The 26,061-nt window shown below is 50.8% G+C and overlaps 1 long non-coding RNA gene across 1 annotated transcript; it reads left to right on the top strand.

Moving 5' to 3' along the window:
- The first annotated feature begins 1,862 nt into the window (after positions 1–1,862).
- On the top strand, positions 1,863–23,578 carry LOC119969431. The gene is made up of 3 exons (XR_005461350.1): positions 1,863–1,961; positions 11,519–11,679; positions 23,228–23,578. It is a non-coding gene; the product is annotated as an uncharacterized LOC119969431 (long non-coding RNA).
- Positions 23,579–26,061: the final 2,483 nt, after the last annotated feature.

The following is a 26,061-nucleotide window of genomic DNA, read 5'->3' as shown; positions in this document are numbered from 1 at the left end:
ATGCGATTTTGTGATCAATATGCTGGACCTGGGCTTGTTAGCCACTCAGGCACAGTTGCAAAAGAATAAACACCAACTGTCTCTCAGCAAAATTAACTATTCCGTGGCTGAAATCCTTTAAACTCCTGCAGCAGCTCTATTCCATGCAGTCAGGAACTCAACATGATTAACCAAATATATTCAGGCCCAAATATTTAGTGCATGATTCCTGCTGATAAAATCCTCCATGAAAAGCATCTCTGGTCTTGTGTACTTCATGGGCAAATAGTAAATGCTTTCATAGAGTTATAGCTTACCATTCGCTTGATAATCACATGTCATATTGCAAAACTAACTTGTTCCCATTAATCAGGAACAAAAACAAATCCTCAACCATTTGAACTGCAATGTGTCAGAATCTGAAGGCGTGGACAAAATAGAAAAAGAAATAACTTGTTTAGCAACATTCCAGCTTCCAATCTCACTCTTTACCAGAATACCTCAAATTAGGAGCAGACTCGCTGAAAAATGTGTTCACTTGGTTCGGGACATAATACAAAAAGAACAAAGAACAAAGAAAAGTACAGCACAGGAACAGGCCCTTCGCTAGATCCTGTCTCGAATAATTCTCTCCAGTAATTTCCCCAACCACTGACATAAGGCTCACTGTCCTGTAGTTCCCTGGATTATCCTTGCTACCCTTCTTAAACAAAGGAACAACATTGGCTATTCTCCAGTCCTTCGGGACATCACCTGAAGACAGTGAGGATCCAAAGATTTCTGTCAAGGCTTCAGCAATTTCCTCTCCAGCCTCCTTCAGTATTCCGGGGTAGATCCCATCAGGCCCTGGGGACTTACCTACCGTAATATTTTTGAAGACGGCCAATACCTCGTCTTTTTGGATATCAATGTGACCCAGGCTATTTACACACCCTTCTCCAGACTCAACGTCTACCAATCCCTTCTCCTTGGTGAATACTGATGCAAAGTATTCATTTAGTACCTCACCCATTTCCTCTGGCTCCACACATAGATTCCCTTGCCTGTCCTTTAATGGGCCAACTCTTTCCCTGGCGTCCGAGGGACGTCGCAAGAGAAGAGAAGAGCTACCCCTGATTCTGCCTCAGCCCACAGTTCCCTGAGTGTAAAATTATTGTAGAAATGTTGTTAATCGTTCAATTTAAAAGTTGCTGACGGAAGTGATGTGCTTTGGTAATTTGGTTTCCAGTTTGTAGATGAAGGAGATTTGGTTCTCAATTGTGTTGGCCCAGCCTCTATAATGCGTGGACTCAATGGGCCATGTGAAGTCGCACAGAAGCGTGCAATCTCCGTTTAAAAGCGCGAAAGCACAGAGCCAGGGAGCTGGGGGTCTGTGCAGATTGTAACCCGGAGCTGGGGAGTTAACCCCTGTATATAGTTGCTCTGTGCCTGTATCATACTCGCCTTTTTGTCTTCTACAATAAACCTCTTTGGTTTACACTGGAGCCTCCAGCGTGTTTTTTTTAATGTTCTTATTAAAGTTTTTACATTTTATACACTGTACATTCGGGAAGGATATATGTGTCGGTTACAATATACAAGTCATTTTCCTCTGGTGCCAATCCCCATCCCTACCCCACCCCACCCCACCCCTCCTTTTATTTGTTCCAGCTTGTTTAACTCGAGCCACCCCACCCACTGATCATTTAAGAGAAGGTGAATTCTCGCAACTCACTGAAGTTACTTTGTGTTTGTGTATGTTGCGCCTAATCAATACATCAATTCCACAGTCAGCAATGCCTATTGGTTCTCTGAGGCGTCAGTCAAGCACATATCATGCACTGTTTTCCATTTAAGGATTTTGTGACAGGGCTTCCTCTGCTCCGGAATGCAGAAAAAGTGACATTGTGTTCACAGTTGATTTAGAAACAGTAGAGTGTAGGTGCAGCAAGTTCCAAGATATGTAAAGTTAACTTCAGCGAGGGATTGAGAATTTGCAACAGGTAAGTGTTACTGTATTAGGCATGTTGTGAGTTGGTGCAGTGAGATCCAAGGGACCTCAAAGTGAATAAACCCAGGACAACGTCAGGACGTTAGCAGTGAGTTTGAATCAAACAAGGCGGTTTTTGAATGTTACCTTTCCAGGGAAGGTGGTATTGTCACTGAGCTATTAGTCCAGATACCCAGCATAATGGTCTTGGGACACGGGTTTGAATCCCACCATGCCAGATGGTGAAATTAGAATACAATAAAGTTCTGGAATTAAATGTCTAATGATGGCCATGAAATCATTGCCGATTGTTGTAAAAAGCCCATCTAGTCCACTAATGCCCTTACGTGGTTTGGCCTGCATGCATTTTCAGGCCCACGGCAATGTGATTGACTCTTAAATGCACTCTGCAATGGCTAAACAAACCATTCAAGGGCAATTAGGACAACAAATTGTCCTAATTGTGGGCCTCACGGTAGCATGGTGGTTAGCATCAATGCTTCACAGCTCCAGGGTCCCAGGTTCGATTCCCGGCTGGGTCACTGTCTGTGTGGAGTCTGCACGTCCTCCCCGTGTGTGCGTGGGTTTCCTCCGGGTGCTCCGGTTTCCTCCCACAGTCCAAAGATGTGTGGGTTAGGTGGATTGTTTACTGGTGGTGGTTTAACCTAACCACACCTCAAGCGAAGGGCAAGGAAGAAAGGCAGGGCCTTCATGAATATCCATTTCAAAACAGCGGCCCAGCAAACAGTAGTTAACGCTTCTTTCGAGAGGCAAACTGTCATCAGATTTCTTTGATGAATGACAGATTATATGGATTATATGTTGAACCGTGAGTTTGTCAAACCGAGAGAGAGAAGTGAAATTGAGGGAAGCAACTCGGAAACTGCGGAATATGATGAACAAAGTATGAGAGCGTTGCAGACAACAGTTGAGGTCATTACTGCAGGAAAATGGGATCAGGGATATAAACAGAAAACACTCAGCAGGTTGGGCAATAACTGTGGAGAGAGAAATAGAGTTATGCTTCAGGTTGATAATTATCTTTCTTTTCGCACTTTTGTTAGATTCTTTAATTATTTGATGAATTTTGTCTTGGAATTGTTGGAAATTCTGCACTATGTCTGGTGTTCAATATACCGGCTCCTACAATTCTATCCTGAGGGAATCGTAATTCATAGGGCGGCACGGTGGCACAGTGGTTACCACTGCTGCCTCACAGCGCCAGGGGCGTGGGTTCAATTCCGGCCCGGATGACTCTGTGTGAAATTTGCACTTTTCCTGTGTTTGTATGGGTTTCCTCTGGGTGCTCTGGCTTCCGCCCACAGTCAAAAGTTAGGTGGATTGGCCATGTTAAATTGCCCTTAGTGTCCAAAAAGGTTAGGTTCGGTTACGGGAATAGGGTGGAGACATGGACTTAGGTAGGGTGCTGTTTTCTATGGGCGGTGAAATTCAATGGGCCGAATGGCCTCTTTCTGCACTTTAAATTCTATGATCATATACTTTTTCACAAATAGCATAATCATTTATTTTACTTTGGTGAAAATATTGCCAGTATAATGTGATCTATGATCAATGTCTACCTGCAGATCACTCAGGGATATCCTTTTGGGGAAGTGCAGCTAATTATAAAATGCAGGTATATTGCAAGTACACATATTTCAAACAACGTGTATGACCTTAAAAGATTCTCAAGCTTTCTGCTAACCTGTATCCATCTCATGAATAGTTTGGATTGGATTGGATTGGATTTGTTTATTGTCACGTGTACCGAGGTACAGTGAAAAGTATTTTTCTGCAAGCAGCTCAACAGATCATTCAGTACATGGGAAGAAAAGGGAATTGAACAGAATTCAAGAAAATACATGAGAATACATAATAGGGCAACACAAGATATACAATGTAACTACATAAGCATCGGATGAAGCAGACAGGGTGTAGTGTTAATGAGGACAGTCCATAAAAGGGTCATTTAGGAGTCTGGTGACAGTGGGGAAGAAGCTGTTTTTGAGTCTGTTTGTGCGTGTTCTCAGACTTCTGAATCTCCTGCCCGATGGAAGAAGTTGGAAAAGTGAGTAAGCCGGGTGGGAGGGATCCTTGATTATGCTGCCTGCTTTCCCCCGGCAGCGGGAGATGTAAATGGAATCAATGGATGGGAGGCAGGTTCGTGTGATGGACTGGGCGGTATTCACGACTCTCTGAAGTTCCTTGCGGTCCTGGGCCGAGCAGTTGCCATACCAGGCTGTGATGCAGCCCGAGAGGATGCTCTCTATAGTGCATCTGTAAAAGTTGGTAAGGGTTAATGTGGACATGCCAAATTTCCTTAGTTTCCTGAGGAAGTAAAGGCGCTGTTGTGCTTTCTTGGTGATAGCGTTGACATGAGTGGACCAGGATAGATTTTTGGTGATGTGCACCCCTAGGAATTTGAAACTGCTCACCATCTCTACCTCGGCTCCATTGATGCTGACAGGTGTGTGTACAATACTATGCTTCCTGAGGTCGATGACCAGCTCTTTAGTTTTGCTGGCATTAAGGGAGAGATTGTTGTCGTTGCACCACTCCACTAAGTTCTCTATCTCCCTCCTGTATTCAGACTCGTCGTTGTTCGAGATCCGGCCCACTATGGTCGTATCGTCAGCAAACTTGTAGATGGAGTTGGAACCAAGTTTTGCCATGCAGTCGTGTGTGTACAGGGAGTAGAGTAGGGGGCTAAGTACGCAGCCTTGCGGGGCACCGGTGTTGAGGACTATTGTGGAGGAGGTGTTGGTGTTCATTCTTACTGACTGGGGTCTGTTGGTCAGAAAGTCAAGGATCCAGTTGCAGAGTGGAGAGCCAAGTCCTAGGTTTTGGAGCTTTGATATGAGCTTGGCTGGGATTATGGTGTTGAAGGCGGAGCTGTAGTCAATAAATAAGAGTCTGATGTAGGAGTCCTTGTTTTCGAGATGCTCTAGGGATGAGTGTAGGGCCAGGGAAATGGCATCTGATGTGGACTGGTTGCGACGGTATGCGAATTGAAGTGGGTCAAGGCGTTCTGGGAGTATGGAGGTGATGCGCTTCATGATCAGCCTCTCAAAGCACTTCATTACAACTGACGTCAGGGCCACCGGGCGGTAGTCATTGAGGCACGTTGCCTGGTTCTTCTTTGGTACAGGTATGATGGTGGTCTTCTTGAAGCAGGTGGGGACCTCGGAGTGGAGTAGGGATAGGTTAAAGATGTCTGTGAAAACCTCTGCCAGCTGGTCCGCGCAGGTTCTGAGTGCACGACCAGGGATCCCGTCCGGGCCCATCGCCTTCCGTGGGTTCACTTTCAGGAAGGCCGATCTGACTTCGGAAACTGTGATGGTGGGTATGGGTGAATTATGGGTTGCTGGGGCACTCGATAGCGGGTTGTTGGTTACCTGCTCAAACCGAGCATAGAATGCGTTAAGTTGATCGGGGAGGGGTGCACTGCTGCCAGAGATACTGCTCGGCTTCGCTTTGTAGCCCGTTATGTTGCTTAGTCCTTGCCACAACCGCCGAGAGTCTGTCTGTGACTCTAGCTTAGTTTGATATTCTCTCTTGGCATCTCGGATGGCTTTGCGGAGGTCGTACCTGGATTTCTTGTATAGGACAGGGTCGTCTGCCTTGAACGCCCCAGATCTGTCCTTCAGTAGGGAGTCAATCTCGCGGTTGAGCCATGGTTTCCGGTTGGGGAACGTACGTACTGCTTTCTTTGGCACGCAGTCGTCCACACATTTGCTGATGAAGTCTGTGACGGTGGTGACATACTCATTTAAGTTAGTCGCTGAGTTCTTAAATATGGACCAGTCCACTGTCTCCAAGCAGTCACGTAAGAGCTCTTCTGTCTCCTCAGACCAGCACTGCACAACCTTCTTAGCTGGCTTCTCCCGCTTGAGTTTCTGCTTGTAAGCCGGGAGAAGGAGCACAGTCTTATGGTCTGATTTCCCAAAGTGCGGTCGGGGGATGGAACGGTAGGCGCCCTTGATTTTTGAGTAGCAGTGGTCAAGAGTGTTGTCGCCCCGGGTGGTACAGGAGATGTGCTGGTGGAATTTTGGCAGTACACTCTTGAGGTTGGCTTTGTTGAAGTCTCCGGCCACAATGAACAGAGCCTCCGGGTGTTCTGTTTCATGGTTGTTTATGACTGTGTACAGTTCATCCAGCGCCTTCCTCACTTCTGCCTGGGGTAGGATGTAGACCGCTGTGATAATAGTTTATGCTAAGTGTTAGTTTTCCCTTGTCTTCAATTTTCTGAATTTAAATTCTATGCCCCTCCTCCCTGATGGTTTCAAAGTTGGTTTCTCCAAGGCATAGTTGCCAATTCCTTGATGATTTAAAATGTTTTCACACACTACTGGCGATATTAACCATTTTACGTTGTGCTGCTATCAAGTAGTTGAGCATGTCTATGACCGATTCCTCAGTGTGAATTTACCGTGCATCTCCACACGTAGTTGAACAAATCTATCTGCACACTTGCACTGGGATCTCAAGATCATGCTGAATGTGCCATCTGATGCATACCACTCTTGGATGTTCACTGGTTTTAGCAAAGGTTTGGAAGATGTCTTGCCTGGAGGGGGAGATTTTAATGTTGCTGATGGGGTGGGTGGGGTGACAAACAGCTGGAAACCAGTGGAAAACGGCATCACTTTCCTCTGGAAAGCTGCAGAGGCCAGATGTTCTCCAGTCCTGATGGAGCCACTGAGAGCACTGTATATATTTTCTTTTGCCTTTAGTTAATAAACCCCTTTGTTACTACTGGAAATCTGCAGAGTATTGTCTCGAGCCACCGCATTGGCAACAAGGTAAAAGATTCGATCGCAGCCTGCAGAACTTCCTGATTCTAGGGAGGATCAAGGAGCATTCGAAAAGAAAGACGAATGAGAGTTGGGAACCATTAAAGATGACACCTAAAGCGTAAATGAAAATGCCTATCATTGGTAAACTAGGCTCATTTGATCAAGGGGCTGAAGATTTGAGCAGTACATCAAAAGGCTCCGCTATTTCTTCACTGCAAATGAAATCACAGGGCGTTAAGACAAGCAGGTGATACTTCTGACAGCTTGAAGGCCCCAAACCTATAAGCTGATAAGGAACTTCAGGCTGGATTCTCTGATTTTGAGATTATGTGCTGACACCGTCGTGAAAACTGTGATCTTTTACGCCAGGAAAACTGATGTCAAAAAGGCACTGATTCCATGATTTGCTGGGGGCTAGCAGGGAGCCGACGTCGAGCTCGCAGCTCTAGCTGCCGATACGGCCCCCAGCACTTCCAGTCTGCAGTGGCCGCGCCATGCTCCATGGCGGACTCGGCTTGTGGACCTGGACTGCCAAAGTAGTGCCCCACATCGGCCACTCGCGCTCCCCGGACTGCCCGCCCACATTGCCCCCAGGAACTGACCAGCAGACCGGTGGGAAACTCCCTGCAAAACCCGCCACATATGAACTTAGAAATTGTTCCATTAAATTCCGCCCAGATGTCTTGAGAATTTTGTTCTCCTGAAACTACGGAAGCCTGAATCCAACCCTCAAACTTAAAGCAAAGTTTGAACAAAAAAAGGTGCCTCTCCAGGAAAAGCTGTGAATAATGTATTTCTTAACTACAGAGAACCTGAATGAATGAATCTACAGAGAAGATCATTACAGGCTGCAAACCAAAGACTTTAATCCATGGGCTCGCTGTGAAGAAAAGTGTGTTAACATTATCATCTGGAACACAGACTCTTTCTTCCTTTTACTTTGGATTTTTACCCCTTTCCACCCCTCTGTGTTTTCCTGTTGTGTGTGTGTGTGTGTGTTATTGTGTATAGGGTGGGGGGCAAGTTAAAATGGGAATGAGGTATTAGATAATAGTTAACCAGTTATGTTTGCAGCATATTACATTATAGTTCTTATAAAAAAAACAATAACTGTGTTTAAATGTACTAACTTGGTGACTGTAATTATTGGGCAGCCAAGGGCCAAAGACTTTGGGTATTTTTCTGAGAACTATTGGTTAATTCACTTCTGCTGTGACCCCAGGGCAAACGGGGGCTGGAATTAACTGCGTACTAGCTTAGGGTGTCGCAACACTCCATCACACACTTTATGTTCCCAGTGATTGTACAGGGTGGCTTTCCTGCCACTTTCGCTTTCCTTTAGTAACTTGTTTACCTGACCTTTTCATTCTTTATTTATTTAATTTGACTGTAAAGTGCACAGATGTGCCCCGTAGACCAACTTACCGGCCCTTCTTTAGCTTTAAGCTGTTTGCCCGAATGTCCACAGGATGTGTACCGAGAATGCAATCAGAATCTCCATGGCACACCTCCAAAATTCTGAGGATGCCTTTCATCACTCAGATATGTTTGTTTCCTTTGTCAGGCTATTTTAAAAATGTTCCTTGTATTTCTGGTTTTACTCATTTGAAACACCAAAACAGCCCAACCCCCCTGCTGCTCCCCTCCTCCAATCCTGCCTTCCCCATTTTAACCCCTTTATCCACCCCCCCCCCCCCCCCCCCCAACTCCCTCGCCCTGCTGACATCTCAATTTCCCTTGAAGAAGTCGATGAACGGCTTCCATCTCCGGGCAAACCCATCAACCGACCCTTTTAAGGTGAATTAGGTTTTCTCCAGCTTTATGAACTCGGCCAGGCCGCTCACCAACACTCCCAGCTTCGGTGGCTCCGAGTCCCTCCACTCCAGCAAAATCCTTCTCCGGGCTACCAGGGAGGCAAAGGCTAAAGCATCGGCCTCTCTCGCCCCCTGGACTCCCGGGACGTCCAACACACCAAATATCGCTACTTCTTGACTCAGGACCACCTTCACCCTCAGCACCTTGGACATTACATCCGCGAACCACTGCCAGAATCCCTTCAGTTTTGGGCATTCCCAAAACATGTGGACATGATTCCCAGGCCTCCCTGCGCACCGCCCACACCTGTCCTCCGTCCCCTCAAAGAACTTGATCATCCTGGCCATCGCCATATCAACCACCTTAAACCAGCCTTAAACTGGATAAGGCTAAACCTTGTACACGACAAGGATGCATTCACCCTCCTCAGAGCCTCCTCCCACAACCCAGCTTGCATTTCCCCTTCCCCAGTTCCTCCTCCCATTCCTGGTTGACTTCCCCTATCGGGGCTCCCTTCCAGTCCATTAGCTCCCTCTAAATCTCGGACATCTTGCCCTCCCCCCTCCTTCCTTCGATACCACCTTATCCTGTAATTCCAAGGGCGGCAGATCAGGAAAGGATGGCACCTGCTTCCTCACATAGTCCTGTACCTGTAAGTATTGGAACCCATTCCCACTGGGCAGCTCAGATTCCTCCTCCCATCCCTCTAAGCCCGAAAAGCTGCCCCTCTCAACCAGGTCCCCAAACCGCTTGATCCCTACCCATCGCCAGCCCTGAAACCCTGCATCCAACCATCCCCCTCCCCCCCGGTGCAATTCTACGATTCCCGCAAATCGGTGGCCACAACGAGTCACCTTCCAATCCCAAATGCAGCCGCCACTGTCCCTATACCTCCAGGGCTGCCACCACCACAGGGCTCGTGGAGAACTTGGCTGCTGAGAACGGCAGAGGCGCCGTCAACAATGCCCCCAAACTCTTACCCCGGCAAGAAGCCGACTCCATCCACCTTCACTTTGATCCCACCCCTACGACCGACTACCTTACCACAGAAATATTCGCGCCCCCATTCTAACAGGACCTTTTTTACCCGTGGGGCTTTCCCCGCACACACAAACCCCAAAATAAAGCTTAACTTTCCTAAAGAATGATTTTGGGACGAAGGTTGGGAGGTTCTGAAAAACAAATAAAAGCCTTGGCAGCATCATCATTTTTGCTGTCTGCACCCACCCTGCCAGCGATAGTGACAGCACATCCCACCTCTTGAAATCCCCCCTCATCTGTTCCACCAACCATGCCAGATTCAATCTGTGCAGTTGTTTCCATCCCCATGCCACCTAGATGGCCACATATCTAAAGCTCGCCCCACCATCTTTTTATTTAAATAAATTTAGAGTACCCAATTCATTTTTCCAATTAAGGGGCAATTTAGCATGCCCAATCCACCTACCCTGCACATCGTTGGGTTGTGGGGGCGAAACCCACGCAGAAACGGGGAGAATGTGCAAACTCCACACGGACCGCGACCCAGAGCCGGGATCGGACCGGGGACCTCAGCGCCGTGAGGATGCAATGCTAACCAATACACCACCGTGTGGCCCTTCACCCCCACCATCCTAAACGGCAGCTCATTCAACCTCTTCTCCTGCCTCCCGGCATCAATTAGGAAGACCTCACTCTTCCCCATGTTTAGCTTATATCTGGAGAACCAGCCAAACCCCTCTAAAATACTCATAATTCCCCCTATGCCTCGCAGTGGCTCCAAGATATAAAAGAACAGGTCTTCCACATATAGCGAAACCCCGTGCTCAACACCCCCTGCATAATCCCTCTCCAACTCCTTGACGGTCTGAGCGCAATTGACAATGGCTGTACTGTCAAGGCAAAAAGCAATGGGGAAAGTGAGTACCCCTGCCTTGTCCCACAGTGTAGCCTGAAGTACCCCAAGCTCACCCGATTCATCTACATGCCCAGTACCAGCGCCCTATACAATAATCGGACCAAGTCTACAAGCCCCTGCCCAAACCCAAGCCATCCTAACACTTCCCACAGGTACTCCCATTCCACCCGATCAAACACACCTTTTATGCATCTATTGCAACTGCCACCTTCATGTCCTGTCCCTCCAGGGGCATCATTATCACATTTAGTAACCTCCTGATGTTCGGCAATAGTTGCCTCCCCTTTACGAACCCCGTCTGGTTTTCCCCTATCACCCCCGCCACACAGTGCTCAATTCGCGAGGCCAAGATCTTTGCCAACTATTTGGCGTTCACATTTAGCAGCTATATACGGCGATAGGATCCACACTGCTCCGGATATTTATCCTTCTTTAATATTAGGGATATGGACACCTGCAATAGTCCGCCACAATGTCGGCGTCAAAAGCGATTCTCCACCAAACTGCCTTTCTGATTTGGGCCGATGGATAATCCCGCCCCTTCTCTTTCTCAAGATTTCCTCCCAAGTTGACTGAGTTTTTCAGTTGTCACAAACCAAGACCTGAACAACAGCCAGTTCAGTGAATCCCAACTCCATTATCTACTGCTTATAGAACCTTAAAACCAAAAACCAGGGATAGGGTGGAAGCGAGGGCTAAACTAGGTTGGTGCAGACCCGATGGGCCAAATAGCCTCCTTCTGCACTAGATGTTCTATGTTCTAATCATACAATTCACAAACTTTTAATTTCCAGTGCGAACATGCTCAGTTTACATGATCACTCCCCTCCTCTCAATCATTCTGCTGTGTATTATCTGAAAGTGTTGCCATTGTGTTTGCATCTCCAAGCTCCAGATCATTTGTAAAGACATAAAATAAAAGATGCCTCAAAGCAGACCCCTGTGAAAACCCACTGTGGATTCCCCAGGCGAATGACAATTCCTGTCCCATCACCATCTGAGTTCCTTTGATCATATCCATCTATAAATATGTTCACTGATTTCCACTTCCTTTATTTTCAGTGCCAACTTTTCCAGTTGAACTGAAGACCTGATTGAAATTGAAGACCATCACCTCCACCGTCAACCCTGCTCAAGCTCCTTTGTCGCACCCTCAAAGGAAACCAGTGATTCGGGCTGACAACAGGGATACTGTCAATGATAATAAAGAAGTAGTGGACATGGTAAAGAATTGCTCTGTGCCTGTGTTTACAGTAGAGGATGTGGTTAGCATGTCATACCTCCCAGCAAAACCAAGGCTGAATCACAGGAATTAATGTAGGCAAAATAACAACAATGAAGAAAATAATGGGGCTAAAGAGGGACACGTTTCTAGGACCAAATGATAGTTATCCTGAGGATTTAAAGAAAGTAGGTGAGAACATTACAGCTGCCCTCACTATAATCCTCCAAAGTTATTTTGATTCAGAAGCCGTGGACGGGATTGTCCGTTAGCGATGCCAGAACCGGGTAACAAGATTGAGCGGAGGCTCGGTTGCAACGCCAAAATCGCAGCGGGCACCGATTTCATGCCAAGTCGCAATTCTCCAGTGCCTCAACAGCGGTATTATTGCATTCCACAACGCACACACACAGTAAACACCACTGGCGTATCATTGGTGCGCCCGAGCTGGTATTCTCCGGGGCCTCCACGATTCTCCACCTCTACTGGGGAGAATTTTGACAACAAGGTTCACTTGTGCTTTTAAAAATCGTGAAACCAGTGTTGTGGCTGATGAGGGAGAGGGAGGAGGTAGGATACGCAGAGCTGCGACTATGGGCTGCCGGGCCAGACACTGGCCGGGCTGGCTGTGTTGGGGTGGGGGTGGGGTGCCCTGCCAGGGCCGAGGCGGAGGGGGGGGGGGGGGGGGTGACAGGCGAATGTGTTGTGTGGCCAAGGAGACCCCCCATGGGTCTGGTGAGGTGTCCAGGCACCTAACCGACAACCCACTGTGAGCTTTGTACTGCAGAGTGACACTAGCTGTATGGGTGCTGGGCATCAACGGTGCCAGGGGTGCAGAGATGGGAGGGAGGGGGGTGACATGCAGGGGCAGAGTCTGAAGTGCCAACCAGGGGTCCCATGTAGCCCGTTGGACCTGGTTGGGCACAGGAGTATGCTGCATGCTAACATATCGCCGTTTCACCCCCAACAGACACTGGATAATGGAATTTAACCGACAATGGTGGCCTTCCTGTTAGTTACCGCAGCCCTGGCAGTGCCCTGCAGCTGTATGTGCTGGAGCTGCTCGAGGAGCAGGAGGAAGCTGCTGAGGATGGAAAGTCGGCTGCCAACAGATCGAGGAAGAGGAGGAGCGAAGGAGGCACCTCATATAGCATATAATATAGCAGCGCCTATCATTCGAGGACCTGCTCGACTGGGCATGCTGTTGAAGACTGCGGCTGAGCAGGGCGACAGTGCGACATATCTGCAAAATCATGGCACACCTGGCACCGCGGTAGAATGGGGAAGGACAGCCGCTCCTGGTGCCCATCAAGGTGATGGTCATCCTGAACGTTTACACCACGGGGTCCTTCCAGGTGCCGAGTGGGGACCTGACCAGGATCTCACAGAGCTCACTATTCGGGTGCAATCGCACCACCACGGAGGCCCTATATGCCCAGGCACAAGACATCTATTTCAATGTGCGCAGAGCCCACCAGGCTGCCTGGGCATCGGGATTCACTGCCATCGCCGACATGCCCCAGATCCAGGGGTGATCGACAGGATGCATGTCACCCTCCGAGCAGCTGCAGGTACCAGGCTTCCCTATACAATCATGCATGTCTGTGCCAATAACCAGGAAATGTGCACACCTTCATTCTGGCACACGGGCCGATTCCGGCCTCTTTGAGACCTCCCCCTCCCCCCCCCCCCCCCCCCCCCCACCCACCCCCCTCACCTTCCCCTTCCCGCGGTTGGCTCCTGGGTGACAGGGGTTATCCACTACGGCCGTGGCTAATAATGCCTACCAGTAGGCCACCAACCGATGCCAAGAACTGCTACAAAGGTGCCCATAGAGCGGTGCTTTGGCATCCTGAAGATGCGGTTCAGGTGCCTGGACCGCTCTGGAAGGGCCCTCCAGTATAGCGCTGGGAGGGTCCCCCACATTGTGGCGGCTTGCTGCGTCCTCCACAACATCGTGCAGCAGAGGGACAATGTGCTGGAGGTGGAGGATGAATGCCAGGCCTCGTCCAATGAGGAGGATGTGGGCAAAGGCGAGGATGGACAGGACATTGTGCCCAGGCAGCCATGGGAGGTCGCACGACTTGTGCACCAGGACCAACATGCATGGGATGTTCTGATCGCTTCCAGGTTCACCAACTAGGGGGTGGGTGGGAAGCTGGCCAAGGGCACCGACACCTCATCCCACCCCAACAACCCTCCCCCACCTTCCTCCTCCTACAACCCCCTCTGCGATAAATACCTGCCACACTACGAGGATGTGGGCTCTGGATTTGCAGTAACAGCGGGTCTCGTCCATTGGATAGAGGATGTTGACAACTGGTCTGTGATGAACTCTGGTGCTCCACATCGTTTGACAACATCTGACTCCTGCCCACGGCAGCACTTTCCACCATCCACCTGGGCGATCCCTGCACGCGAGCTGGCCATTCCATCACATGGTGCCATCAAATCCCTCGTGTGGCAACGGTGAGGACAGTAGAGGGGAAGGGTGGGGAGCCCACCCAACACATCCACCCATTCCCACCTCCCACTTTGCCTGCTGCCCTTATCTGGCCAGCCCAGATCTGCCAATCCCTCACACCAATCTGACAGAGCACCGAGACAGATTGTATCAGTGTGAACAGGTGTACAATGTGAACAAACATATATATACACGTGCCCTAGCCCCTGTCACTACACTATGTCTTGCACCCATGCCAACCTAACTGGTGTCTAACTTTCTGGCCTCATGGGCCCGAATGTAACGTCTAGGTAGATCACCACACGTTACATCAGGACTGGAAGCGGCCTGCTGTGATTCCCGCCCTGCGACCTGGGTCCCATTGGCAGCCATATTCTGGGGCAACCTGGATAGGCCCGGCTGCTGCTCGGGGTGTCCCAGGTGGCGTGGTGCCACCCTGTTGTGCCCACTGCCCACCAGATGTGCCAGGGACAGGAGGTGGGGTGGGGAGTCCAAGGTGCAGCGGTCTTCCGGCAACTTTCCTGCAGGAGTTACCGGCATGGGCCCCATCACCTCCTCCTCCCTCGAGGAGCCCAGTGGCCCCAGGGGTAATCCATGGGATGAGGTTGCGAGCGGAGCTATCCCTTGAGGCACCCCGCCACCTGGTGCTACCAGTCCTGGAGGCCCACTCTGGTCTCGATCAGGGTCTGCATGCTCGTGGCTATGGAGCACAGGGAGTGGACCATCTCCGTCTGGGACTGTGCCACATCACGCTGTGACTGGGCTACCTCCCTCTGTGCCTGTGCCACGTCGGCCAGTGCCTGGACAATGCCACCGAAGTCCTCAGCCATGGTCTGCTGTGACTGGACCATGCCCAGGAGTGCTACTGCAATTTCCATGTGGCTCTTATACATGGTTGCCTGAGATAACAGCATGTTAGCACAAGTGGATAGCTCTGTGGCTTCACAACGCCAGGGTCCCAGGTTCTATTCCCTGCTGGGTCACTGACTGCGTGGAGTCTGCACGTTCTCTCCGTGTCTGCGTGGGTTTCCTCCGGGTGCTCCGGTTTCCTTCCACAGTCGTCCAAAGACGTGCAGGTCAGGTGGATTGGCCATGATAAATTGCCCTTAGTGCCCAAAAAAAAAAGGTTAAGAGCGCTTATTGGATTACATGGATGGGGTGGAAGTGAGGGCTTAAGTGGGTCGGTGCAGACTCAATGGGCCGAATGGCCTCCTGCTGCACTGTATGTTCTATGTTCTATGTATAGGGCAGCCCTGCCCTGGGCCTTGGCCAGCGCCTGCACAGAGTGCCCCGGGTGGCGTCTGAGATGGAGACATTGGGGGCTACGGTTTCGGCTCTGGACCACAGTGTCCAGGGTCTGGAGAATTCTGCGCAGGCGGAGGCCAAGGCCCAGGACAGGGTTGCCCTCTCACAGGCAGCCATCTGCCAGAGCCACTCGGACATTGCAGCGGCTCAGCTCAGCATACTCCCGCAGGGCCTCTCGTAGAGCTGCGACAACCACCAGGGTGACCATTGCTGGTCGAATTTCAAACGCCATTGTCTGCAGGGCGTGAAAGGCCAACATGTTAGAATGGTGCATACTCTCGTGCCCAATCAGGTTCCATGGGCTACATGGTGGCCCCGGGTGGCACTTCAGGCCCCCACTCTGCATGTCCACCCCCATCCCCCTCACCCTTGCCCTGTCAGTGTCTGGGACTGTGGGATTCCTGGTCCTAGCGCCCGTCCCTACTGCCAGGGATACGGTTGGCTTGCACTGCCCTCATTGGGGGCTGACGTGGGTGTGGCCCTGAGTCTTCTGCTAGTTGGTGGTGGCCAGTTGGCGGGGTGTTCAGGTCTGGGGGGAGGTGCGCTATGGCGGGGGGGGAGGGTTTCAGAGATGGGCGCACCCATACGGCCGGCGTCACTGTGTAGAACCAGGTGCCGAGGTGAGTGGCCGTAGTAATGGCGGTCGGTGCCTGAGCATAGCCCCAGTCCTGTGAGGGGGGAGCACCTGCTGCTCAGCATGTGTCCCCCCCCCCCCCCTTCCCCCCCGCACGGTCCTGGTAGGAGGCCCCCACCCAGACAGCACAGCCAGCATGACCAGTGTCCAGGCCGGCAGCCCGCAGTCACTCCATTCCGTGTCCTACCTCCTCCTTCCCTCTCTCACTCTCTCTCTCAGCAGCCACAATACCAGGTTCACAATTTTTGAAACCACAAGTGAATGACGCCGTTGGGAACTCGGCCCATCAGCAGCAGTGAATCGCGGAGGCCCCGGAGAATAGAGCGTCAGCCCCACTAATGATATGCCAACGGTGTATAAACGCTGTGCAGCGAGCAATGCACTTTGGCCATTTTCGGAGTGCCAGAGGTTCCCGATTTGGCATCAAACCGGTGCCTACTGCAATTTTGGCATCAAGGCTATTCTCCACCCAGCCGCATTTCGCAATTTCAGCATCGGCAGACGGAGAATCCCACCCTACGTGTTGATGCCATCGCAGAACCCGTGGACTTCTACGCCAGAAAAACTGGTGCCGCACCTGGACCCATCCTGCTACAGTGAAGGGGCTAGAGCTGGCGCCACGTGGAGCGCAATCGATACTAATGGGAAACTCTGCTGGATTCACCAGTTTTATGATTGACACCCAAATGCTGACAAGCTACAGCCACATATAAACAATTCTCCCCCGACCCACACCACCCCAGCCAACAAGTTGGCAGTGAGGAGAGCAGCCCCGTGGTTCACAGACGCCAAGCTGGAGATCCTGTTGGGCACAGTGGAAGAGCAGCGGATGATCCTGTACCCCGGCCCGGGAAAGAGACTGCCAGCTGCCGCCGTTTGTTGTGCCTGTGCACAGGTGGCTGAGGCCATGTGCGCCACCAGAAACACCATCCGGACGGGCCAACAGTGCCGGAAAAAACTGCACGACCTCCGAGGGCGGCTGCAGTGTGCCCCTGCCACCCCCCGCCCAGCAGACGACCAAACTCCCACCCTGCACCACATGCGGGTACCCACACCGGCTGCTGTGGCTGGGTGACCTGACCACTGAGGACATCACCTACCATCCCCTGGGTTGCATGCGTCGGATTGTCAAACACTGTCGTTTTATGTGTTTCCCCCCAGGAGAAGGTCGTGCACGACCGCCGGGAGCGGGAGAAGACAGGAGGGGAACCCTCGAACCTGCGGCCCCTTATCAGGGCAGAGCAGGGGGCCCTGGATGGGGTTGGCGGCCCGGAAGAAAGCCAGGTCGCTGAGGTGGAGCTCAGCCGCGGGGGAGAAAGTGAGACCCCGCTTAGTTGTGGTTTCCTGTGACTCGTGTGTCAACACCCCCACACCACCTCACCCACACCACCTTCACCCCCACACCACCTTCACTCTCACTCCACCTCCCCCTCCCCCTACACCACCCCCACACCACCTCACCCACACCACCTTCAATTCCACACCACCTCACCCATACCCTCACCCTACACCCTCACCCCCACACCACCTCACACCCACACCACCTTCACCCCCACACACCCTCACCCTCACCCTACTCCACCCCCACATCACCTTCACCCGCACACCCTCACCCACACCCTCACCCTACACCAGCCCCACACCACCTTCAATCCCACACCACCTCACCCATACCCTCACCCTACACCCTCACCCCCACACCACCTCACCCACACCCTCACCCACACCCTGACCCTACTCCACCCCACACCACCTCACCCCCACACCACCTTCACTCCCACTCCACCTCACCCTCACCCTACACCACCCCCACACCACTTCACCCACACCACCTTCACCCGCACACCCTCACCCACACCCTCACACCACCTTCCCCCCACACCCTCACCCACACCCTCCCCCTACACCACCCCCACACCACCTTCACCCCCACACCCTCACCCCCACACCACCTTCACCCCCACACCCTCACCCACACCCTCACCCCCACACCACCTTCACTCCCACACCACCTCACCCACACCCTCACCCACACCCTACACCACCCCCACACCACCTTCGCCCCCACACCACCTCACCCACCGCCTCACCCACACACTCACCCTACACCACCTTCACTCGCACACCACCTCACCCTCACCCACACCCTCACCCTACACAACCCCCACACCACCACTATCCTCCCCCCCCCTCCCCAACCCCCCCCCCCCCCCCCCCCCACCCCCCCCACCCCCCACCCCGGCCCGCGGCCGAATCATGCGTTTTGTCTTGTGTCTTGCAGGAACTGCGGGTGATGGGCCAGTCCATCTGATGTCCCCAACCAGGGCCGGAGCCCCCCCACCCCCTTGAGCCGAGCAGGGATGGGAGCAACTCAGACAACAGCTCTCCGCCCGAGACTCAGGAGACTCCGGAGCTCAGGTCGGAGCGTGACACTGACCTTCCATCATAGCTGTCTCCAAGACCCTCCACCATCCCTTAGACACTCACCTCAGTTCGCCATGTTAGTGAAGAGGCTCCTGGCACAGCAGAGGGAGGGAGGAACTCCCGAGGGGGCAGATGATCGGAGGGCAGGCCAATCCTCGGAACTAGCTGCCATCCAGACGGGTCTCGGACTTTGATTGTGGAGATGCAGTCGCTGAGCCAGGGACAGTATAAGGGGTTGTCAACGAGCATCCAGTACCTGCAGGTGTAGTTGGAGGAGTCCAACTGTGTACAGCAGCAGAAGATGGTGACGACAATGCGTGCCACCCAGGCCAACTCCGCACAGCTGGCGTCTGGGGTGGAGCCTTTGGGGGCACCAATTTTGAATATGGATCGGCATGTCCGAGGCCTGGGGCATTCTGTGCAGGTGCTGGCCGAGGCCCAGGACAACTGTTACCAACATTACAACCTGCTTTGGTGTTCTGTCTGATGGGTGGACTGTTCTGTGCTGGCCGGGGGGAGGGGAAATGGGTGGATGTTGGGGGGATGGAGGGGGAATGGGCATATCCTATAGGTGGCCCATGCTTCCAACTCCCCCCCCCCCCCCCCCGCCCCGCCACCTACCGTCCCCATCACCATCACCCCGGGGGTTCGATGGGACCGTGTGGGAGCAGCTCGCATGCAGGGATGACCCAGGTGGATGGTGGAAAGTGCTACTGTGGGCAGGAGTCAGACATCGTCATACGATGTAGAGCACCAAAGCTCATCGCAAAGAGGGTTGTCATCATTCTTCGACCTGGTGTTACTGCCAACCCAGGTCCCCATCTCGTAGTGCGGCTGATATGTAACACGCTGGGGTTTGCAGGTATCACGAGCATGTTAAGAATCGTTGAGTGTGCCAGGCTGAAGGAGTCGTGCACATTGCCCGGGTATTGGGCGCAGAGGTCAATGATGCGCAGCTGATGGTCACATATCAGCTCAGCTGCACGCTCATTGAGTGGAACCCCTTTTGGTTGCTGTAGAATGGCCTGTCATCAGCTGGTGCTCGTAGGAGGACATGCATCCCATTGATCACTTCCAGGACCCGAGGCATTGCGTCGATGGCGCCGAACCCCACTTCCCAGACATTCTGATGGGCTCAGTCCACATTGAAATAGATGTACTGATCCGCCTGTGCATATAAGGCCTCCTTGACTGCGTCCCAGATCTCCCAGACAGGTCTCCACTTGGCGCCTGGAAGGATCCCGACATGTAAATGTTTGGGCCACTGTCACCTTGACTGCCACTGGGAGCAGGTGTCCTCTCCCATACACCCGGGGTGCCAGTAGTGCCATCATCTGGCAGATATGTCGCACAGTCTCCCTGCTCAGCTGGGGTCTGTGACGGCATGCCCGGTCCAGCAGGTCCTCGAATGACAGGCGGGGCCGGTACACACGACGCCTCATGCGGAACCTCCATGGCAACTCCTCCTCCTCGGCCTGTTGGACGGCTGGATCTCCATCCTGGGCAGCTGCCACCTATCCCTCTGAGACACACTTCGCTGCTGCAGCTTCCTCCTACTCCTCGAGCAGCACTCATTCGTACAGCTGCAGGGCATCACCCAGAGTTGCGGCGACCAGCAGGAAGGCCACCATTGCTGGTTGTATTCCAATACCCATTGTCTGTAGTGGGTGAAATGTCGATATGTTAGCGTGGTACATACCCCGGGCCCAACCAGGTCCACCGGGATACATGGTGGCCCAGGTTGGCTCTGTGGGACACGTCCCCGCATGTCCATTCCCCCCTTCGCCATTCCCACACCCCTGGCCCCGTTGGTGTCCGGAACCGTGCAGACCTCTGGCTTTGGTGCCCAACCCTGACACCAGAGGCTACTGTGAGTGTTGCCTTGGGTGGGCTGCCAGTGGGTTACGGCCAGATGAGGGGGTTGGTGCAGGGGGTCACATGGCAGGGGTAGGTGTGCGGGGATGGGGGGGTGGGGGCACCCATACGGCCGGTGTCAGATTGTAGAACCAGGGCCAAGGTAGCTGGTCAGTGGGTGTGCAGCAAAATGGCCACCATAATGTTGGTCTGTGCCTGGATACTATCCCAGTCCCGTGAGGGGGTCACCCTGGCCACTCGGCCTGCTCCACCAATCTGCCCCCCGACCCTGGCTGGGCATCCCCACTCCAGCCATCCAGGCCAAAGACCGGCCCATTAACCCGCAACAACTCCGTCCGTGTCTTACCTCCTGTCTCACTCCCTCAGCAGCCACCACGCCAGTTTCACGCACAAGTTAACCGTGCATTGGGAACTCGGCCTATTAGAACATAGAACATAGAACGATACAGCGCAGTACAGGCCCTTCTGCCCTCGATGTTGCACCGACATGGAAAAAAAACTAAAGGCCATCTAACCTACACTATGCCCTTATCATCCATATGCTTATCCAACAAATTTTTAAATGCCCTCAATGTTGGCGAGTTCACTACTGTTGCAGGTAGGGCATTCCACGGCCTCACCACTCTTTGCGTAAAAAACCCACCTCTGACCTCTGTCCTATATCTATTACCCCTCAATTTAAGGCTATGTCCCCTCGTGCTAGCCACCTCCATCCGCGGGAGAAGGCTCTCGCTGTCCACCCTATCTAACCCTCTGATCATTTTGTATGCCTCTATTAAGTCACCTCTTAACCTTCTTCTCTCTAACGAAAACAACCTCAAGTCCATCAGCCTTTCCTCATAAGATTTTCCCTCCATACCAGGCAACATCCTGGTAAATCTCCTCTGCACCCGTTCCAAAGCTTCCACGTCCTTCCTATAATGAGGCGACCAGAACTGTACGCAATACTCCAAATGCGGCCGTACCAGAGTTTTGTACAACTGCAACATGACCTCATGGCTCCGGAACTCAATCCCTCTACCAATAAAAGCCAACACACCATAGGCCTTCTTCACAACCCTATCAACCTGGGTGGCAACTTTCAGGGATCTATGTACATGGACACCGAGATCCCTCTGCTCATCCACACTACCAAGAATTTTACCATTAGCCAAATATTCCGCATTCCTGTTATTCTTTCCAAAGTGAATCACCTCACACTTCTCCACATTAAACTCCATCATTGGAGGCATAGAATTTCGGAGGCCCTGGAGAATACCGCTCAAGCCCGCTAATGACATGCAAATGGTGTCTACTGTACATGTGTTCCGGAATGCATTGATGCCGCTGTGGAGGTGACAGTGAATCGTGATTTGGCTTCAAATGGACGTCTGCCACGATTTTGGCGTTGGAACCGATTCTCCGCCCAATCGCCTTTCCCGATTTCGGCGTCGGCCAATAGCGAATCCCACCTTTAGAATAGTATGCTGCACAGCTTTTGCTGCTATTGAAGAAAGCTGAGATAGAGAAACTGGGGAATTATAAACAAATTAGCTGAACATTTGTTGTCGGAAAACTACTGCAATCTATAACTCATGATTGAGGTACTGTATAACTTCACGTATTTACCAATTTTGTAGGATTTATGCCATCAGTTGTCATATCTTCCCCCAACCACACTTTCCAAGATCCCAATCATACCAGCATTTTAGTTTTTATCGTCTAAAAATCATTAATAGTATCCTTCACTCCTCTTACCATGTTCAATCCAATTTTATTCTCAGCCATTTGGACGTCCAAAATGCATTTGAAAGCATCCTTTGGTGTTTAATGCCTCCTAATATTTGTGCCATTTTCTTTCATGAACTTGAAAGCATTTTTACAATTTTCTATAAGTTGATTGATGGACTCAATCAACTTTGCACAGTTATGTTTGTCGGTACAAACTGGTACCTTGAAGAAACCTAATAGTTCATCCAGTATCCCTGCCGTCAATAAAATTCCCCTGCCCTGGGTTAGGTTGGCACTGGGAAGCTGAGCCTAAGGGAGAGGGATGACAGGCCCAGGAGGAGATCAAAGGCCTGAGGTAATATTGCTGGGATAGATCAGGTGAATGGAGAGACAAAGTTGTCCAGTCACAGGAAATTCCCTGGCAGGCACACAGTATCGAGTAGCAAAGTGAAAAGTTAGTCACCAGGTGATGTCATGGCTGCTTAGGGAGGAGGTTCTTTAATTCCAATGCTTCGCACATCCTGATTGTGTCTGGGAGGCACGACTGTTTTTTCCTGATTCTCAGTTTTGTATGTTCCTCTGCAAATTTCCCTGGATGCTGATATTTGCTGCTGTTCGTAAACCTTTTAACATTTTTAGATTCATTACTTATTGAAATAATAACACGGCACAGAGAATTCTTTGAAAAGCACTTGGCCTAGTCTCTAAATGTGATCCACAAAGGAATTTCAGTCCCCTGTGCTTTCCCAGCCTCATCCACCACATTGTGGTTCTGGTTTGAGGCCATGACCCTTTGCTCCCTCCCCCATCCCTACCCCTTGGAGACATGGAAAATTAATGGTCAAGTCCTTTCAGACCATTATCCCTCACCTCTTTACAACTCCTACTAATTCTGTGGGCCCTCTCCTCCAGGCTTCCTCCTGAATCGGCAAGGATCAAGTGAGAATTTAGGAAAACCAGAACTGCTCTTTCTCTCAGCTACCAAGTTGATTTTTACATTTAATCTTACCTCCTCTCTATCCTTTCCTTCTTCCTTCCTCACCTCCCAGTCACTTTATGTCAAACGAAAAGTAATTCACAGCTTAATATAATCAATAACTCTATTAACACTTACCCTTGTTTTATATCTTCATCCAGCTAAATTAAGTAAATATGGGAGGCAGCACCAGCCAGCAAGAAGAAAGACCAAAGCAAAATAACAATGAGTTGAGGGCTGCAGGCAAAGATGGGAAACAGAAGAGGCAGAAGAAATCTGGTGCTCGCAATTGCTGTTGCTGTTGCTTCAAAATATTCAAGAATATATGTTCCGAATGCGAAGACTGTGATTTAGGAGATCTTGATTTAGACGGCCTCGATTCAGGAGGCCTCGATTCAGGAGGCGTCAATTCAGGATGCATCGATTCAGGAGGCATCGATTCAGGAGGCCTCGGTTTAGGAGGCCTCTATTCAGGAAGCCTTGATTTAGGAGGCCACTATTCAGGGGCCCTCAATTCAAGAGACCCCTATTCAGGAGGCTTCTGTTCAGAAGGCATTAATTTAGGAGGTCTTGATTCGGGAGGCTTCAATTTCGGAGACCCCTATTCAGCAGGCCTCTATCCAGGAGGCGTCAATTTCGAGACCCCTATTCAGCAGGCCTCTATCCAGGAGGCATCAATTTCGGAGACCCCTATTCAGGAGGCCTCTATCCAGGAGGCATCAATTTCGGGGACCCCTATTCAGGAGGCCTCTATCCAGGAGGCATCAATTTAGGAGACCCCTATTCAGGAGGCCTGTGTTCAGGCGGCATTGATTTAGGGTGCCTCAATTCAGGAGGTCTCGATTTAGGAGCCATCTGTTCAGGAGACCTCTCTTCCGGAGGCATGGATTTAGGAGGCTTTGATTTGGGAGGCTTTGATTTAGGAGGCTTTGATTTTGGTGGGTTTTAGCTGGTTACTGCTGGGGACTGAGGCCAATGAACATTGAGGGATTCCAACTGCTCTAAAACATAACAGTGGAATGCTGTATACCCATCCCAACTCACCAACAGCTGCACAAATGTAAACACAATACTGAGTGATACCCACTGACGTTATGGAATTGTTCCCCATTGATTATAACTTTAAAATTCATATGTAGTTTTTCAAATGTAACTACTCAGGGGTTCTATGGCTTTCCCTGTCTCCTCTTGTAATACAATCTCTAATCCATTTATTTTAAGCTAGATGGTGTTAAATGATCAGAGAGGGGTTTTATGAAGTACATTAAAAGTTACAATTGTTTTAATCTTATGGGATACCTATCTTGTAATCTTATGGGATACTTATCTAACTCCCTGGATAGGAAACCCACAAGAGCAGAGAGACCTGGGTGTGCTAGTGCATGAGTCACAGAACGTTGGTTTACATGTGCAACAGGTGATTAAGAAGGTAAAGGGAATTTTGTCTTTCATTGCTCGAGGGATGGAGTTTAAGACTAGGCAGGTTATGCTGCAATTGTATAAGGTGTTAGTGAGGCCACACCTGGAGTAATGTGTTCAGTTTTGGTCTCCTTACTTGAGAAAGGACGTACTGACACTGGAGGGTGTGCAGAGGAGATTCACTAGGTTAATCCCAGAGCTGAAGGGGTTGGATTACGAGGAGAGGTTGAGTAGACTGGGACTGTACTCGTTGGAATTTAGAAGGATGAGGGGGGATTTTATAGAAACATATTATATTATGAAGGGAATAGATAGGATAGATGCGGGCAAGTTGTTTCCACTGGCAGGTGAAAGCAGAACTAGGGGGCATAGCCTCAAAATAAGGAGAAGTAGATTTAGGACTGAGTTTAGGAGAAACTTCTTCACCCAAAGGGTTGTGAATCTATGGAATTCCTTGCCCAGTGAAGCAGTTGAGTCTTCTTCATTAAATGTTTTTAAGGTAAAGATAGATAGTTTTTTGAAGAATAAAGGGATTAAGGGTTATGGTGTTCGGGCCAGAAAGTGGAGCTGAGTCCACAAAAGATCAGCCATGATCTCATTGAATGGTGGAGCAGGCTTGAGGGGCCAGATGGCCTACTCCTGCTCCTAGTTCTTATGTTCTCATGTTCTTATCACATGGAACAGTTTTACATCCAGCTCAAGATGACCCTCCACTGACTGCAATGGGGAATGAAATTCAGCAAGTGTAAAACCAACATTGTGAGCAATCCTGCAAGTTTCCCAAAGGGCAAGTTAGGTTAAACTAGGCAATTATTCCACCTTCTCCACACCTAATATTCTCTTAAACTGGGGCTCACACTCTAGCTCTGGAATTATGATCTGTAATTATTTTAACTGAACCAAACCCATTATTTGATATCTGTTTTGACTTTGTATATTATTTGTATACTTGTTGCTGGTATTCATTCTGGAAACTGAATAAAATTATTATTTTGTACTTTATTTTTCCTTTTCCACAGCATTTTCTTTTTGATGTCCAAAGTGGTGGGGATGAGGGTGGAGCCATGCCCGATAGTGGCGGTCTTCGGGGTTTCAGACCAGCCAGATCTATTCCTGGGGAGGAGGGCGGACGCCCTTGCCTTTGCCTCCCTGATTGCCCGCCGTAGAATCCTGTTTGGCTGGCGGTCAGCAGCACCACCCAGAGCTGCAGACTGGCTGTCCGACCTCTCGGAATCTCTCCAAATGGAGAAAATCAAATTCGCCATCCGAGGGTCGGACGACGGCTTCCACAGAACGTGGGAGCCATTCATGCAACTGTTCCGGGACCTGTTTGTGGCCAACGTACATGAGGAAGAATAGTCGGGTGGCGAAGAACCAGGGGAAAATGGGCGGGAATCGGGGGAAGGTAGCCGGGGGGAGGGGGGGGGGGGGGGGGGGCTACGGGCTCGGTATGGGGGTTTGATGGCAAGCCAAGGCCCAAAACCAAACTATAAATAAATGCCTATAAACATGTGCCTCGGCCATATTGGGGAATGTAAAATATGTATGCTGGCTAAAGGGGGCAGCCACAATTATT

The sequence above is a fragment of the Scyliorhinus canicula genome, chromosome 7 (assembly GCF_902713615.1).
Source record: "Scyliorhinus canicula chromosome 7, sScyCan1.1, whole genome shotgun sequence".
In the NCBI taxonomy this organism is placed as follows: Eukaryota; Metazoa; Chordata; class Chondrichthyes; order Carcharhiniformes; family Scyliorhinidae; genus Scyliorhinus; species Scyliorhinus canicula.
The sequence above is the reverse complement of the archived record's forward strand: the minus strand, read 5'-3'. Positions and strand labels throughout refer to the sequence as shown.